The 17,708-nt window shown below is 37.0% G+C and overlaps 1 long non-coding RNA gene across 6 annotated transcripts in view; it reads right to left on the bottom strand.

Moving 5' to 3' along the window:
* The window catches only part of LOC110352526 (uncharacterized), a 245,580-nt gene extending 234,633 nt beyond the window's left edge, over positions 1-10,947 (bottom strand). Inside the window, exons 1-2 of one of the 6 annotated variants that reach the window (XR_011803650.1) lie at positions 10,532-10,947; positions 5,652-5,750 (exon numbers count right to left, since the gene is read on the bottom strand). This is a non-coding gene — a long non-coding RNA (uncharacterized lncRNA). The remainder of the gene's footprint in view (positions 1-5,651; positions 5,751-10,531) is intronic. The other 5 variants (XR_011803651.1, XR_011803649.1, XR_011803652.1 and 2 more) reach the window with 5 other exon arrangements.
* Between the last annotated feature and the right edge of the window lie 6,761 nt (positions 10,948-17,708).

Here is a 17,708-nt window from a genome sequence, read left to right as displayed (position 1 = left end):
CAAACACCGAGACATTCAAAAGGCAAATAAATCAGATAACATATTTGCAGTTTATCTAATTCTATTTAAGTTATGTAAGTTTACCTATATGAAATAACCCTGAATTCAAAAGTACAGGTGTTGAGAAACATAGACTGATGGACAAAAAAAAAAAAAAAAAAAAAACCTTCTCTAAATCAAACTGAATTTGAACTGAAAAGGAACAAGAAGGAAAACAGCAGAGTAGAGAAAAAAAACATTAATTGCATGTGCTCATGAGTCAATACTGTTAATTTGCATAAGCAAATGCAACTGGACAAGAATTCTCAGAATTCATAAACTATCATCTGCTTTTATAAAACTTTGTGAAGTAAATTTATAAAGAGAAAAGGGTGACTTCTAAAGAGAAAATGGACAATGAGAGTCAGTCCTTCTGTATCTGGAATGTACTTCTGAAAGCTGTCCTGCAGTGAGCCTCCAGACCCAAGAACAGTAATACAGAACTGGACAGTTTTATTTCAGAGCTCAGATGTCAGCTAAGCCATCCAAGCCTTCCACATATGGGTTATCCATTCTGCCTTGAGTGGTGATGGAATAGAGAAATAAAATAAATATTTATGATCTACAGGAAAATAGGTAGCACAAAATTGCTTTTGTTTTCCTATGTTATCTTCACTTTTATGAAAATGTTACTCCTCTAAGACTTTGCTTTTCTTAGGATGGTAAGATCAGGTACTAAATAGTTATGTCAATCAAGACTGATAATAAAGATGATCTTGCAGTTAGCACAGAAAAAAAGATAAGACATTCTAGAAGTGCATTCATTAATATAGTTCCTCAAATTTATCTTTAAGCAGGTTGATGTCTGATAAAGACAAAACCTGACTGATGTAGAATACAACTTACATCAGGACAGCTCCAGCAGAATGACTCTATCCTGTAACATAGCTAGCCATAATGATGCTCAGGTACCATGGTGGTCATGGCACATAGGTAATCTCTGTGAGGAAACAAGGCACACCAATAAACTGTGCAAATCTTTAAAAAGATGTGAGAGTTCATGGGGGGAGTAAGGACATTCCACCTTCAAGAAATGAAAAGATAGGAAAACTCCGTGCAAGTAAAACATGGAAGAAAAAATAAAACAACAACAAAGCCCACAACAAAATCACTCTAAAGTTTTTCTGCATAAGGAAATGATTGTATTAACTATTAGCATGGGGCCCATTTCATCTAGAATTATTTTCTGGGATGGACATTGAGGTTGCGTTATATCACCTTGCTATTTTTTGAGCTGTGGGTGTTCTGCATGATTAATAAAGACAAATATCATCTTCTACCAAGGTTTATTCCCATCCAGGCAATTGGATTAGTCTATAACAGCAAATCAAATACAGGATTAAGAAATGCTATTTTTCCCTCAAATATAAGCTTGTCAACATATGGAATTTATGTAGAAATATATTCAAATGGACATTTGTGGGATGTTTGAACACTTTTTTTTTGGGGGGGGGGGGGGGGGGGGGAACGTGTTACCTTTCAGAGCAGGTCGTTAATAGAATTGGCAGAAGACACAGAGTGTGCAAGCAATCATTGAACTGTTTAATAAAGATACCTTAGCCTCTACCACAGCTTTCTCAACACTACTTTATTCTGAGGTCTTTCAAAAGAACTCAGAATTGCCCCTCTCAATCAGTGAACACTGATTAGTAATATTACTGAGAGGCAGTCAAAGGGACAGAGCCTCTCAGCATGATGACAGAGGATTTTCATACAGCTGTCATTACTTTTAGATTACTTTGAGTTGAAGTCAGTTGTTTACCAAAACAGGACATACGTACTGATTCAAAAAAAAAAAAAAACACATTACTAACGTGTGCAGGACTTTGGTATCCATATTCTGCATACAGATTATGATTTTTTATTTTTATTTTTACCAGTACATTGCTGAACCCTGGAAACATCCAAATTCATAGATATCCTGTTTTTATGCTACTATCTATTGGTTGCCTAAGACTCCACTTCTAGGCATGCCTAGATCTGCTGTAACCTTTTGGCTTGTCTCATACACAGTCTTGATCAAGACTGAAAAATTAAGTTCCTCTTTTCTGCTTATATCTCCTAAGCTTCCTAGAGCACTTATTGGACCAGCATCTGTTGAAAGGCAGATGTGACAGACACGTTCATATCCTAACATGTAGCACTGCCTAGCATTGCAGGAGGATGTGGGATATATCCAATACTTCAGTCTGAACCCATTACAACATAATAGCTAGTGCTAAAATCAGGACAGTGTCTGCACTTGTGTTGGAAAGACTTTTTACTTCTCATTCAAATGTTTTGCCTACGATATATATATATGTATATACATATTTAGCATTCATCTGAATATGATTCTTTAGCTTTAAAGACAGACTCCTTTGCTATAGTCAACAAGTAAAAGACAACTTCTCTAACCACAAGACAGTACTGAGCATTTAGCATTTTGTTTTGCATGCCAGCCAGGAATGGATTCCACCCTTTATCCGGGCTATCTTAACACTTAATGTGTTAAGACTTTCTTGCTGAGAGGTGAGAGCTGAGTTGAAGTTCCATAAAGATAAAGAGGGAGGGAAGCAAGCTTAAATCTACAGATCTTGTGCAAGTTTGATAACAAAAAGGCTAAGGAACATAAGGGGTTGGAAGGAGGTGTGGACAGTGCCATCTGTTCATGTTTTTAAATGAAACATATTCCCTGCTCTAGGCTCCAAGGAAAGGACATGAGGGTCTACTTTACAGAGATTATTTCATTTTGCCACTCCTAATGGAGAAAGGATTCCATTTGGCTCTGCACAACTCAAACCCCAGTGCTCTCTTAGCACTCTCTTGCTCCCATCAGCTCAGCCTAAGAGACTTCTCAGCTGAGCATGCTGACTGCAGCATGATAGTTTCTGTGTACCATCACGAGATGGTTCCCTCCAGGCACAAAGGAAAAACCCTGCACCATGGAAGGAGATGAGATGTATCACACAAATTCTTTGGTGTTCTGCACCGAGTAGTTTTTGTCGTGGCCATGCCCTCAGCGACTGCCAGGATCTGACTCAAAATATTTGCTTTTGGTGAGCTATTGACTTGTTTCTACCAAGCAACTTGCTACACAGCACACAGTCGGCAGCCAGCTAACAACTGCTGAATTGTAATTATACACAGCCCCTGCTGGAGCTCTGCGGGAAGTCTGTCTATCCGTCACTGAGTAACGGGAGGACTCGCCTTTTCTCATTGAAGTGACACTATTAGACGTGCCCATCCATATAACTGGTTGCAGGACCAAGTTCGTGATTAGGCAGTTAGGAACACATTTGTTTTGTTTTTCAGACATTCCCCTGTTGATGTAAACATCTGCTGTCCTCAGTTATGACAGCAGAGGAGCGGCTGTTGCAAACCCAACCACGTAAATTGTTAAAAGTTAAGCTGTCTGTGCCTCTAACCAGTTGCAAAATAACAGCAAGAGCTGCTGCAGGTTTTACTATCATATGCCAACTACTGCTCAGCTGTACAGTTTCCATGATTCTCTCTGACCGCTTCAAGAGGACAAAGAGACAAAAACAACAGTCTACCTCCTGATGATGGCAGTCATAACAGCCATTATCGTACTGACAATGACAAAAAAAAAATGAAGGTTTTCATAAAGAGCTCCTGTAAAGCCATGTAAATTAGTTACTTGCTATTCACTAGTCCTGTTAGTTAACAAATACTTCGTCTTGTTTCATTAGTGCTCTCGACAGCTGCTCCTGGGAAAAATTTTCCTTTGAGGGTGAAACAACAAAGCTGGGGTTTCTGCTTGTTCCGCTATAGGCCACCAAAATGATTCAAAAAAAAAAAAAAAAGAAAAAGAAAAAGAACAAAAAAAGAAACAAACAAAAAAACACACACACACACTCAGCCTCCTTCCAGAACAAATCTGAAATCCCTGACTTCTGTCTGGAAAAAAAAAAAAAAAAAAAAGAAAGTGATATGCTCTGCAGAGAGGGTCAGGAATTGTTAACCTTAGTCGTTAGCATTCCATAGGTATCAGCAGCAAGCACATTCCCCAGAAGTCAGAGCAGATTTTGTTGTATACCAAGGTAGCACTGTAAATTTTATTTAAGTTTCAGCTAATAAAAGAAACAAGCACAGATTCCAGGAGGAAGGCGATGGAGCTCAACTTTCACATATGACACTACACTAAATTTTTTAAATCAAGACAATCTGCTCCCTCTCCCAAAATCTAAGATGCAGCACAAAAGCATAAAACAGGGGCTAGTCTGAACTACTACTTGCATAATCTGATATTAATTAACAGATATCCACTTTTGAGGTGCATTATTCTCTCTCATAAATCCATTATTTTCACTACTGTTTTCATTTGGTGCCTCTAGGACTTAAAGAATCAGATAAATTCTTTTCTTATGTGCTTCACTACATTCTTTCCCTTCAGTGGCATTCTTTTAATTTCTTTATGGTTCCTTGATAAGAAAAAGAAACTTTAATCTTATTAAACCCTTAAAAGCTTTGCATTCTTACAATAATGCTTCCCTTCATTTATCTGAAATGCTATTCTATCTACCTCTGTAGTCAAATGTCATTATTAGAAATGTAGTTATGGTGCACATCCTTTTGAGCTGAACTAATGATGAGAAACGTCCTTCATATATACTTTTAACCTGCTGGTATTAAGATCAGCAGCCCAGCAATTTATCAGCCTCGGAAGTAAACAAAATGATGAAACTAGGCTTAGAAAATACATTAATTTTTATATTCCAGAAAGAACCTCCCAGTATTCTAGGCTGCCTCTTTCACATTGCAATTACAATACCTGCCTGTTTTAAAGGACTATCTTTCTTATTTAGCCTTCTCCAGGGATACTGCAAGAGAGAGAAAAGGTATGCATTTACCGAGAGTGAATGAAGCATACATATGTTGCATGCACTCACCTAAAGAACTGACTTAAGTCTTTCTGGAGCCAGAAGGAGACTTCCAATTGACTTGATGGCAGCTGTACTGGTGGCAACCTAAACAAACAGCCTTCAATATCCACTGAGGTCACCAGCTGAAGCTGGTAGTGCATTTTGTTACTATTTGAGACAATGAAAGTTTCAGCCTGTTTTCTCTATATCAAGCTATGACTAAATGACCCAGCTTAAAAAGTTACCTTGAAACAGCTGAATTAGGGCAACTGTCTTTGCTTACTTTTAACACATAGCAGTCATGACATTAATTTGACTTAGCTGAAATTTCCTAAATCCTGCATTACAAATAGAACTTAGACAAGTTGTAAGATAAATTCACAACTGCATATTAGATTATGTGAAAAAAGAACATCAACTTCATACTGATTTTGCTCCATCCTTTTCCTGGAATGTGACCAAAGGGAAAACAAAAGGGTAGGGAAGGGACTGGTCACTGAAGATGAGCTTGGCACATGCTAAAGACAGGATACTTGAAGGCTTGCAGAGAATAAGTTAAATTCATGTGAGCTTTATATAAAGCTCAAGAAGGAATATACTGTGTGAAATTTAAAATTTTCAGAGTAATGTGTCTGGCAATTCAAATGGCATACTTCCTTTTTAAAAATCAATGATTAACAAACAGATGGGACAACTGACAACCCTGTAAAGAGGAACTTCTTTCTAAATGCTGTAAACAATACTTACAGTGCAAAATAGAGCCTGGATTGTGACACAGGGCAGCACCCACCACTTGAATTTTTGCACCAAAACCTTGGATTTCTTTGTCTCCAGCAAGAACATTACCTGCGTTAAGCAAAGTAAAATAATTTTTCTGCAAAGGCACGTCATTAGAGCTGCAGCAAAATGAAAACTAAACAGCTCTAGACATGCACAGTTTTTGGCAATTGAAGCAGACACTGTGAAAGGTGCAAGAAAGATGTTCAGAGTTAGCTATTAGAAGATTTTCTGCATATGCACATCATAAGGGCCAGCAGCAGTGACATGAAAATATTACTGTCCAGCTAGTAGAGTTTTCATTGGTGATGTGCTTCTGGCTTGCTCTTAGGTCATAATCACACATATTTAAGGGTAAAGCAGCATTAAGAAGATTATCAGAAAAATGTGGAAAGTCAGTACAAGTATATACACATATATTAGATTTCATTAAAAATGGGGAAAAAATGTAGTAATAAAAACAGCAAGAAATAGGAAACAAAGGGATAATCAAAATATGAACTCTACAGTATATACAGAAAAGAAGACTGATGGATGGATAGAAGCACAAGGAGGTAAAAAAAAAAATAATAAAATCCACTGATGGAAACATAATTGGAGTGCTTAAGTGTCAATGCAATTCAGAAAAAAAATGTTCTGCAGTTGAAATTCCTTACCGTCTTTCATGGTTAATACTTTGGAGTTCATATGTTGGCTGATTCCAACATTACAAACTATGTGATGAAGCAATTACAAACTGGAAGATCTTGCTGGGGATGTTAATTAAGAGGGTGGTCACCTGCATGAATTTGAAATGAGAGAAACTCCAAAGGAAAGCAAAAGGAAAGCTCAGAGATCTAGAAATAACCTGACATGGAATGAAACAAGAACTGCTATTATTTTGCAAGAAGGCTTGAAGGTAAGAAGACTTGTAACCATGTACAAATAGGAAAGTGACAAAACAAAAGGCACAGAAGAAAGAAAACACTATTCTCTATGCATATTGGGTTAGGATGAACAATAACAGGCTTATATTTTTAGCAAGCAAGTTGTAGGCAAATGAGGACTGTGAGGATATGGAGGTTGTGGTATATCCTTTAGGGGAATTTCAAAGAATAGGTAATACAAAATCTCCCAGGAACACTTCTTCCTGGTGCAAGGAGATGGACTAAATAACTTCCCAAGATACCTCAGCTCCATTTTTAGGACTTTATGTAGAGTCCAGAAGTACCTGGAAAACGAGACTTCAGGAGCCTCAGAGTTTGCAGTCTACACAAGTCACATACGCAAACTGGATGCAATCTGAAAAAATCAGGGGACTACTCCTCTTAACACGTCCTAAAACAAATGTAAAAGTCCTGCATGAGCTTTACACAGAAGACATTAAACCCAGCAAAATCCTCTGTTGGGTAACCATTGTTAGCATCAGTTTCATTGTTAAGGACTGGGTTAATAGAGGAAGCATTTTTGTCTCTGCAACAGAATTGCTGTATGTTCATGAACAAATCATCTTGTTCATCTGCCTTCATCCATGAAACAAGGAATGTGCTGTTTACCTTATTCATACAATAGAGGGAGAGGGTTATGAAACTTGCTCACATTCCAGCGTAATCTGAGATCATTAGATAGAAGGCAAAATACACATGCAAGTATCTGTACAAAAAAAAAAAAGTGCACTGGCACTGTTAGACTTATCTTTAATATGGACATAGGTATGAGAATGTTTTACACATAAAAAATGAACTGTAGAACTTGTAATATTAATGCAACTCTGCATGTTGGTTTCCTGTGCTTAAGACTTTATTTTCATGAATATGTAAATTTCATTAACAACTATTCAGACCATAGCACTTTGGGGGTGGGGAGGGGAAATAGGGGAGGGAGAGATGAGCACCACATGTAAATCTTCCAGATGCCCCGCAGTGTGCAAAGAGAGGTGAGATGAGGTCAGTCATTATTTACACATGATGAAAAAATGAAGGAAATACTGGATCAGCAGGTGATTAAAAGACACAAAGGAAAACAGGATAACAGCACTGGAACCATTGTACATGTGTCAATAGCAAATTATGCCTGCAGAGAAAAAGCCAAAACATTTATCCTGAATTAAACCCAACTGGAACATGGTTTACATTAAACAGTGAAATCTGTTCTTTTCAAAGGAGATTTTTAAACAATAACTTCACGTGCAGATCAAGAAAGGGTCTCCTCCCTTGTCTGGTCAAGCTATTACTGTAAAGCTGTTCTCCTGTATTCAAGATTAAAATTCCTTTTATCTTTGCCCAGATCTCATCTGCAGTACATTTAACAGAATCAGACATTAAAAGTGACTCACTAACAATTAGGCTTCTGCTTCTGAACAGAGAACTCTTTGAATGTGCATGCAGCAAGGAATGTTTTGGGGATGCTCTTTCTTGTGAGATGAAATTTTTAAAGAGAAATGTTTCGCCAAAGAAAAACACAAGAAAATCATTCAGGTTGTAGAAAAGGATGTTTAAACTTCAACCATACAGAGAGATGATGTTCTTTACAGAGTGTCAAAAGCAGCATCCTTGCAAAATTAGATTGGAACAGTGAATTGTATGCAACCTAATTATATTAACAATGTTACAAAAATCCAGAAGCATAACAGCTGTTTCATATCTAAGCTGTGGTAAACAGAGCAATCTCTGCCTGAACCATTCAAACACCAGACAAAATTCAAAGCTGCTTCAGATATTTATCTGGTAAATGCACCAAGAAAGTAAAAAATATGGATGTGCTTGGCTGCTTTTCCCTACCTCATTAAATATACAGCAAAAGAGAAGTGTTTATGTTCCTTCTCTGATGTTCTGCTTCTCTCGAACAAAAATATTTCCTCTTGCACCCAGGGTGTTGTGCTAATTCCAGTCACACACACTTCCTATGAAAAGGGGCTACCAACAGCCAGATTGGGGCTTAAAGTAGCCTGAGCACAAAGCCAGCCTGCACCAGTCTGGCTGGGTCAGCATTTCTCTCCCAGGTTAGCGCTGCTACCAGAATTACCTATATATCGTTACCTTCCTGCCAGCTGAACTGAGATGAGCTGAGGCACAACAGTGAATCTTGCTCAGTGCTTCCGAATATTTTACAAAAGAACTCAAAAGTTTATCTTGCTGAGGATAAAGATTTGTCCAAACAAACTTTCTGAGTCTCCTACGGAGAGGGAAAAAAAAAAAAAAAAAAAAAAAAAAAAAAAAGACCTCGCCCCTGCCCAGCCCAAAGCCTAGTGTTAAATTCAGTTCAGTAAAAAACACAAGGGATTTTGCGTGAGTGTATTTCAGCTCCCCAGATTCCCGAGGGAAGCACTTCCTCAGGAGCTTCCAGGTTCTCTGCCATAGCAGGGTATGGGCGAACAAGAGCTCAGAGCAAGCTCCCAAGCACCTCACTGCTGAGAGCTAGGTGCTCCCCAGCTCTCCCAAGGGAGCTCCCTTCCCTGATTCACCCTCTTACAGAAATTTAGAAGACGATTACAAAAGTCAAGAAATTATTACCGTGCTCCTGTTCTGAATTGCTACAACTCTTCAAAAAAGATTTTTTTTTTTTTTTTTTTTTGCTACTGATTTGATCCTATGCATTTTTTAACCACAGGGAACAGTAGAAGGCCCATGATTAATAAAACAGGATTCAATATTATGATATTCACTTCCCTTTGTGTATTTTATATTCCCATAGTTTAACTGAAAATCTAGTTACTTTTCCAATAGTCTTGAAAAAGTTTCTTTTTCTTCACTGATTAACATACACAAAAGCCCCTGCCCTGTGTCTTTAGTCTTCTAGTTTCCCCACCTCCCATAAGTCTAATCTGTGTCCTTCCTTCAGCTGAAAGCTCTTTTGCAAGAAAAGAGCTTGTATTCCACAAATACATTCTGATGTCTAATAAACACTCTTTTTCCCCTTTACTATAGCTGTTGGTAATACAGTGCCCTACTAAAAAAAAATTACATTGTTTGTAAGTTTTCCATTAACTAAATTTTAAGACTTGCAAAACCAAGCTTAATCCGATTAAATGTAGTGTGCTTAAGCATAGTTAAACTGCAATCACCTAAGACTGGGTGATTCATTAAGATAAGGAAAAAAAGTATGGAGGGAAGGGGATGGCTGACTATGAAATTCTCTCTTTTTCCCATTAAGGATACTTCCCGTACCTTATAAACACCTAAATTTTCACTGAAGTCAGGAAAATAGAAAGCAACCCCTATTGAACATAAAGCCCAGCTCAGATTTCTACTAAACAGGACAGTTAGTTTAAAAGACAACAACCAGCAACCTAAGTCTCAATTTTATGCACAGAACAAGTATTGTTGAATAAAACTTCCAACATCCTATCAACAAAAATTGGCAGTTCCACCAACCCTTTGCGGTGAAGGCCTTGAGCTAACCTATGATTAATATAAATCCGATACATTCGTAATGCTTTTTCCTCATGCATCATTCATTCCTTATCATTTATTACTTGTCCCCCTAGGATCATTGAGGTTCAGCCCCACACCCTAGCCCTGCTGCACTCCAGGAACCAACTCTGACTAGCAGCGATCACTGCAATGTGTTATTTCTCAGCAGTCTGCTCTTAACTGGACTAGGCACTCTCCTAACCTTTGAATGTCTCAAAGAGCAGCAGTAGAGCCCTGGACACAAAAGACAGGGTGAAACTCATACTAAATTTTCCTAAAGTTCAAAAGAGTTGAACACCTCTGCATTTATCACTACCATAGGAGAAGACAGACATCAATGCACAAAAAGTAAATGCTCTTGGTATGTTTGCAAAGACATAAAAGCTGGCATATATAAAATGGCATATATAAATGAAAAACAAACAAAACCCAACCAACACGTATATTAAAGCCACTTACCATTGAGAGTCACCTTTCCTCCCTCTCAAGTATTTTACTGTTAAGTTGATGCAGACAATTCAAAAATTGGGCTGGAGAGCCAGTTCTACAATGTCCAACACCTTTATGATATATACAGAATTGCTAAGCTGGATATCAATCCTTCCCTTTACATTCCAAAATATTTTGGGAAAACTGTTTCCTAGCAAGGCTCTCCTTTCCTATTCTTAAAAATTTTCTATGCCAAAAGCCACCAAGAAATAATTTTAACTACTGGCAGCTGTCTCTGCTTAATGTCTGGGCAGGTGATTCAAATTCTGGTCAGTTCCAGGTGACATGAGTATTTCCAAAACAGGATGGCAAAGTCAATAGTTGAGTGGTCTAATGAAAAATCTACTCTTGATCCTTCCATCTATTGACTTTATCCTACTGCTTTGGAAACACTACTGTTCCTTGAGTATGACCCATGACAGCCATCACCTTCTCAGGAAGTAATCAAAGGCTGCCAGTTTCTCCTCCAGTACCTGGAGTAAGTCCTAAATAAATTGCTAAACCAAGGCAAGACAGAATGCCCCTTACTGCAAGGCAGGACAGCATTGACTCAGTCTGAAGCTTCTTCATGCAGTGAGCCCTACATGATACAGAATGATGCAATAATTGAGACTAAAATACACAGTTCCCAACTGGCTTTTGTATATGAGAAGACACAATCACCCTAGCGTGATGACTGTTGTTGGGGCAACCATCCCCACACCTTGCTTTGAAGGATGTTGGGGTATAATTGCTATACCACAGCCATGACTTTTGCAACTCTACAGGCACAAAGTTTTGCTTTTGCAGGGCTAGAAGACACTCATTCTATGCAGAAAAGGCACAGAACTTAAAATAAACTTAAACAATAAGCACATGTACTCAAGTAAGGAGAAAGAAATGCCTACCAGAAAGGTTTTCTATTAATAAATAGATATTTATTAAAAGTATATAAATATCAAAAGTCTGCTCCAGATCAAGCAAATATTTGTTGTGAATCCAGACAGAACAGCTGGCTTACATATTCACATTGTTCCAGAGACATTTTAGTACCATTATTTGTAAATATTTTTTAACAAATTTGCAAAGTGGTAAATGGAAATGAATAATTAGTATGTTACACAAAGCAACTTCACAGCAAAAAGAAAATGCATGCAGTCTTTCCTCTACTCCTGTTTCAAACGATCTTAGCGTCTGCGTAGACACTGCAGAAACGTAATGTCTTCTGACTTCTGCATGCCCCTCAGGACATCTATCGTGCTACAGACAAGAGGTGCTTTTTTTCTGGTAAGCATTTTCAGTGTCAAATCACTGATTCAAGCAGACAGCTGATATTGCAGTTCTTTAAAAACACACTCTTTTCCATCACTATAAAAGTGCATTTATTAGTGATTATTAATATTCATTATGGTACATTACAGACTATTAGCATTTTAGGCCATGGCTATAGCAGCAACACATTCTCTCTGTTTTGTTCATCTCTATTACTACTGTTTCAGTTTCACAACTAGATGGTGCCTTTAGACATTCCACTGAGGAAAAGGTGATGCATAAACTGTGCTACTGCAGAAGCACCCCTCAGAGGTCCTATCACTCAGGAAACAGTCACATTCCCCCTTTAAAAACTGTTAGAAGCAGGAGAACCAACCAAGGCAGCAGCAATTAAAGCAGCTTCCTTGGCCCCAGACATCTCTGTCCCTGTGAATCGGGGCTGACATGTAGAAGGGGAAAGGGTACTGCTTTCTTCTCCTTTAAGTCTCTCTCTGGATACATATTTGTACGTATCCCACCCACAGAGCAAGATTTAATTACATTTTATGTGGCTGTTCAGATTCAAGGAAGAAACCTTGCTTCTCCATCTAACCTGCATGGCTGAGCTAGGCCCAAGACACTTCATCTCTAGGTTAACTAGTTATTATTATGAAGAAGAACTTACAACGTTCCCCTTTCCAGAGTGAATGCTGGCAGCTTGAACTGTACCATGAGACTTATTTGTACAGAGCCTATTATAACAGTACAACAGTGACTCACATCTTCTGGGAGCTATCCTGGTAAATAACAGAGAGGTAGTATCAGACAGAGGAGTGCAGTTTATACATACAGAACTATATTCTGCTCCAGTGCATGACAATATCACTTTAAATATAAACCAGTTTTCTTCATGCAGTTTACAGATCACATCTAAAATAGAATCCCATGTCACTTCTAAAAGAAATTCCTAGATGCTTTCCTGAATCTCTCAAAAACAAATACATATGTAATTTTGAAATAGCCACATTTCCAGAACAGAAAAGCGAACACATTCCAAAATTAGTCTTGCTCTATCCCACAGCATCAATAAAAGTGAACAGTGCACGAGATACTTTACAACTTTACCATTCCAGCTTTCCATACACTTCTCTGCATGATCCAGAACTCTTCACAAACATGACTTTTTCAAAAATTCTTGGCAGTAGGTGAGTTTAATAAGTAATGTAAATTGGGCAGGCAGGTGACTTTGAGCCTAATAAAAAAAAAATAATAAATAAATAAATAAATAAATAAACTGTTCTCGATCCAGGCAAAGGAACAAATAATTTCCAAGAAAATGTGGTATTTGAAGCTGCTGTGAATGGACCAGCTGTGGCTGATCCATTAGGATCTATCTAATCCAGTAGCTAATAACAAAAAAACTTGTCTTCATTAAAAGCAAATGATCTGTGGAAGCCAAGGAATTAATCAACAGGACTGATTCCCAAATAACAGTCCTGTAGCACTCAAATGTGCACTCTCCCTCAGATTTCTACCCATTTGAGTTCCTGATAAATAAATTTGTGACCCCAAATGATATGTCTAACTCCTGCATTGGCCAGAGGTTTCACAACGCTCTCCTGAATTTTCACAATGCTCTCCTCAAAAGATCAAGGTCTTTTAAAAAAATAAAATAAATAAATAAAAAATAAAAATGAACTGGAGCATGGTTCTAAAAAAGATTTAGCTGTTGGGCTCAGAGCACCCTACACATTTTCTGATGTTACAAGGAAAAGAAGTGACTTTTTACATGACCCCTTCAACAGTTCTTCCTTCAAGCAGCAAGAATCGTCAGCAACATTATTAGGAAGTCTTAAGACAGTAGAGCAATCTCACAAGCCATACCAAGTACTTTTCATTCCAGCCTACAATTTCAGGACCAACTTCAATCCAAAATTCATTGTATTGTAGCTATGTCTCAGACCATTTAAGACAGCACTGTCTAAAGATATTTCTTGCTTGATCTTCTTGGTTAGTGATATGGGAGCAGACCCATATATACCCTGGCGTCAGGTATATAACAACTGGGCTAACAGCAGCCAAGGACTATATTTCAGAGCTTTCTGTGGTATTTCCTGGGTTTTAACTGATTTATCTTAATCAACAAAGTTACATAAAGTTGGTATTTTCCATCTGACTATCAGTTCTCTTGGACAGATCTTACTTGTGGTTGCAGTATTGGTGATACATCACACACATGTACCATGATGTCCCAACAACGGTCACTTAAATCATTATTAGGTCTCTCAGAAAATTATTTCTGAGTGAGGCATTGACATTTCCTTGTTAAAGCCTCTCACCCTTAGGGGAGTTTCTATCACCAAAGCTATTAACAGTGATCTGAATCTAAATACTGTACTGTATTATCCGCATCCAGATGGCATAAAAATGGAAATTTCTATAAGATTCAGTCTTGACCTTTGGTTGAAAACCATTCTTTCCCTAGTTACTGCCTGAGGTAGTCTAAGGTGTTTCTTTTCAAGCATAAAAGCAAAATGATGATTTATGATTAGCATAAGAGAAAAATAGCTTGCCCAGAAGTTTATGACAAGATAAGACTATTTCTATGCCATTATTATAATAAATCATGACGTTGCTACCTACTCATCCTTCCATGGTTAACACATCTGGTTGTTGTTCTTGCAGTAGTGTTTCATCCTCCTCCACTCCCTTTTTCCTTATATATATACACATGTATATACACAGTGTGTGTAATATATATTTTACAATTACTGAAATATATGTGCAGTAGTAATGGTAACCCCTTTTTGGTTAAAAATATTTCATCTTTGATTTAGAAAAAGTTTCTGTTGCATACTTAGTACAATTTACTAGGAAGATAAAACTAAACCTTATTTAAAATGACAGCACAAAGTATCGCTTCATTAAGACTCCAGTATCCATTTCTGAGGGCTAACCAGTAGCACAGGTTTTACACCAGTTCTCTGCCCAGGGTAAAAATGGCGAGGACCCCTTATGAGTGCAGGTATGCCTTTCCTGTAGCTCCCCCATCTTGCTGTCTCAGGCTGTGCTTTAATTTCCCTCATGGTCAAAGCTGCAAGTGAATTTGGCTTAAAGAAGTGACTAAGAGAATATAAATACAAATAAAGTTGCGTTATTTTGTGAAGTGGAGCCATCTGTTGCCACATCTAGAAAAATACGTGTTTGTATGACAGCCTGTTGTTAAAATGTAGTCTCATTCACTTCTTTTGGTGACACGTAATACTACAGATCATTTAAATCTTATAGATAATTTATAATATATTAATATCATAGATCATTTTAATACATCCATTTTGGAGATTGGAGTCTGAGGGGAGACAGGATTTATTTGAGGCAGGGCTGGGGAGAGGAGGGTCCTTGCATATTTCTGTTTATCATGCCCTTGTTCTGTCTCCGACTGGAAATCCTAAAAGTCTTTTCAAGTGTTCCAAGAGCAGTAATGCAGTTCAAATTAGGGTACAAAATTCCATTACATTATAAGGAAAACTACTGAATATGCTCATTAGTTGTCCTTGAAGAAAGTTTACAGGGCCAGTGTTAAATGAAGTTGCCACTGTCATGAGTATATTCAAATTATATGTAAGCCATTAACCATATCTACAGACAGCATCCAAGACTCAGTATGTGCCACTGGACACTGATCTTGCTAAGTACAAACTTTCTAACAATTTCAATGAATTTCCTGTGTGAGTTAAGCATCTGAATTCTGCAAATTAACTTCAGTAATCAAAATAATAAAACATATGCAAAAATTACAGAGCTTTTTTTTTTTTTTTTTTTTTTTTTGGAAATTAAATATTTAGTTTTGCTTTGTTTGGTGAAATATGTTAACATTAATATTTTGTTGAGTTCACTGACCTGGAGAGAGAGATCATATTGCTCAAGAAAAGTAACATTTTTGCTACCTCAAGTACCTTGCACAAGTAACAGTATATGAAGTCTTAATAACACCCAATGTATGATGAAATGACTTTACTTTTGCAGCCATTACAAGCCTCCATTTACTAAAGGAAATTCAAATGTATTTCCATTTACTAAAGGAAATTCAAATGTATAAAAATATGGCCTGTTATATATAAACTACTTTCACTTTATGATAATTCACATTTGTTTTCTATTTTATTAATTTAGATCGTAGCCACTTATAACTCAGTTTTCCACTAGTAGATTTTCCCAAACTTACTTTTCTATTTCAAATGTGATTACCTAGAAATAAAAACAAAGTTTTGATTAATCACTGTAGATAAAAGAAACAAATTCAAACATAACTTGTTTTCTGACATCCCTCTACTTTATTGAAGAGATGCATGAAAATTCAATTAAATGTATTTAGGCCATTTATCTAGTTAATGCAATTCTCAGAGATCATCTGGTATACGTGATAATATATAATCAATACAGCCTGCAAGAGCCAGTTGAAAGCCTGTAAAACACAAACCAGGAGGTCACAGGGATACACAAGTGTTCATTTGATTTGTTTTAGCTTTTAATGATGTACATCAGCACATCAGCACAGAGCTATCTTGAAGTCAACTTCACCAGAAGATGTTTTCGGAAGACAGAAAACAGCATGTATGACTTACATTAGAGGCAGGGGGTCATGCATTTAAGTAAAATTTTGATTAATTAGAAAGTTGGTTAAGAAATTAAGACAAGCCATATCCTTACTAGGAACAATGTATAACATTTAATACACACTTGTTCAAAAACTGAGATAGAATAGTTTGAAAGGAATTCTTGTCTTCTTTTTTTTTTTTAGAACCAGAGAAGACAGCATTAAGAGAGCTTAAACCAACTTTTTCATATGAAGAGTTAATGGCAAATCTGGAGATTTACTGTCAAACTCAAGACCACAGTAACTGCTAAGTGGTTCTTGCAAGAGCTACGTGATGCTCCCCAGAAGGTCTACGGTTTTACAATGGATTACTTAGCTGGCCTTTTTAAACACATCAGCCTTGTTTCTTTCCTTTTCTTTCACTTATTTTCATGGTACAATTTAGCATCCTCACCCCACCCCATTGCTCAAAAAAAAGTGCCTGTTGTGAACCCAAATTTTTGGTAAAACAACTTTGTCAGAAAGGAAATACCTGCTAGATTTAAAGGTCTGAATGATCCCTTCTGTTGAACCATACTGAATGAAGACATTTGCCAAAAGGGTGGAGTAGACTTATGTAGTGTCAAGCTCATTAATGTTGGAGTAGCACTGAAGATGGATATCATCATGTTCAACCTTGTATTAGCAGCATCCATTATTCAATAAATTATTAAATTGACAGACGGCAACAATGGGTGTATGCCCTCATTTAATTAATTAATGAGAAGGAACTCAACTTATGGTCATCTTATGCCTATAGATTTAATAATTTATAGAATAATAATTTATTGATTCCTCACTATTTCTACAGGAGATAGAATTCTATTTCAATAATCATCCATTCTTGTCGGAAGCTGTTATTACCAGGCACTCTGGTGGCTATACACACATTAATTGCAAGATGGACTAATCCTTCTGGAACTTCATTCTAAATTCTGGGACTGGAGCACACTTAAAAAAAAAAAAAAAAAAAAAAAAAAAGAAAAGAAAAAGAAAAAGACCAATACTGAAATAGCCCTAAAGCAGCACAGTCACAAAATTGACCTCTAAAGAAATGAATGGATGAAGGGAGTAAACGGTGTTATGTTTCATTAGTTTGAACAGAACTCATTTGGCTCCTGTTGATTAATTGAGCTTTTCTAATTGAATAAAGTGCAGATTTTTAAAAAATATATTTTTGATAGGCATTATAGAAAGTGGAATAAAAGCTTTTTTCTAATTAAAAATATTCTTTTTATATTAAATCCTGTGGCTTACATTGCAATATATTTTGATATAGCA

This window comes from Anas platyrhynchos, chromosome 1, assembly GCF_047663525.1.
Source record: "Anas platyrhynchos isolate ZD024472 breed Pekin duck chromosome 1, IASCAAS_PekinDuck_T2T, whole genome shotgun sequence".
In the NCBI taxonomy this organism is placed as follows: domain Eukaryota; kingdom Metazoa; phylum Chordata; class Aves; order Anseriformes; family Anatidae; genus Anas; species Anas platyrhynchos.
The sequence above is the reverse complement of the archived record's forward strand: the minus strand, read 5'-3'. Positions and strand labels throughout refer to the sequence as shown.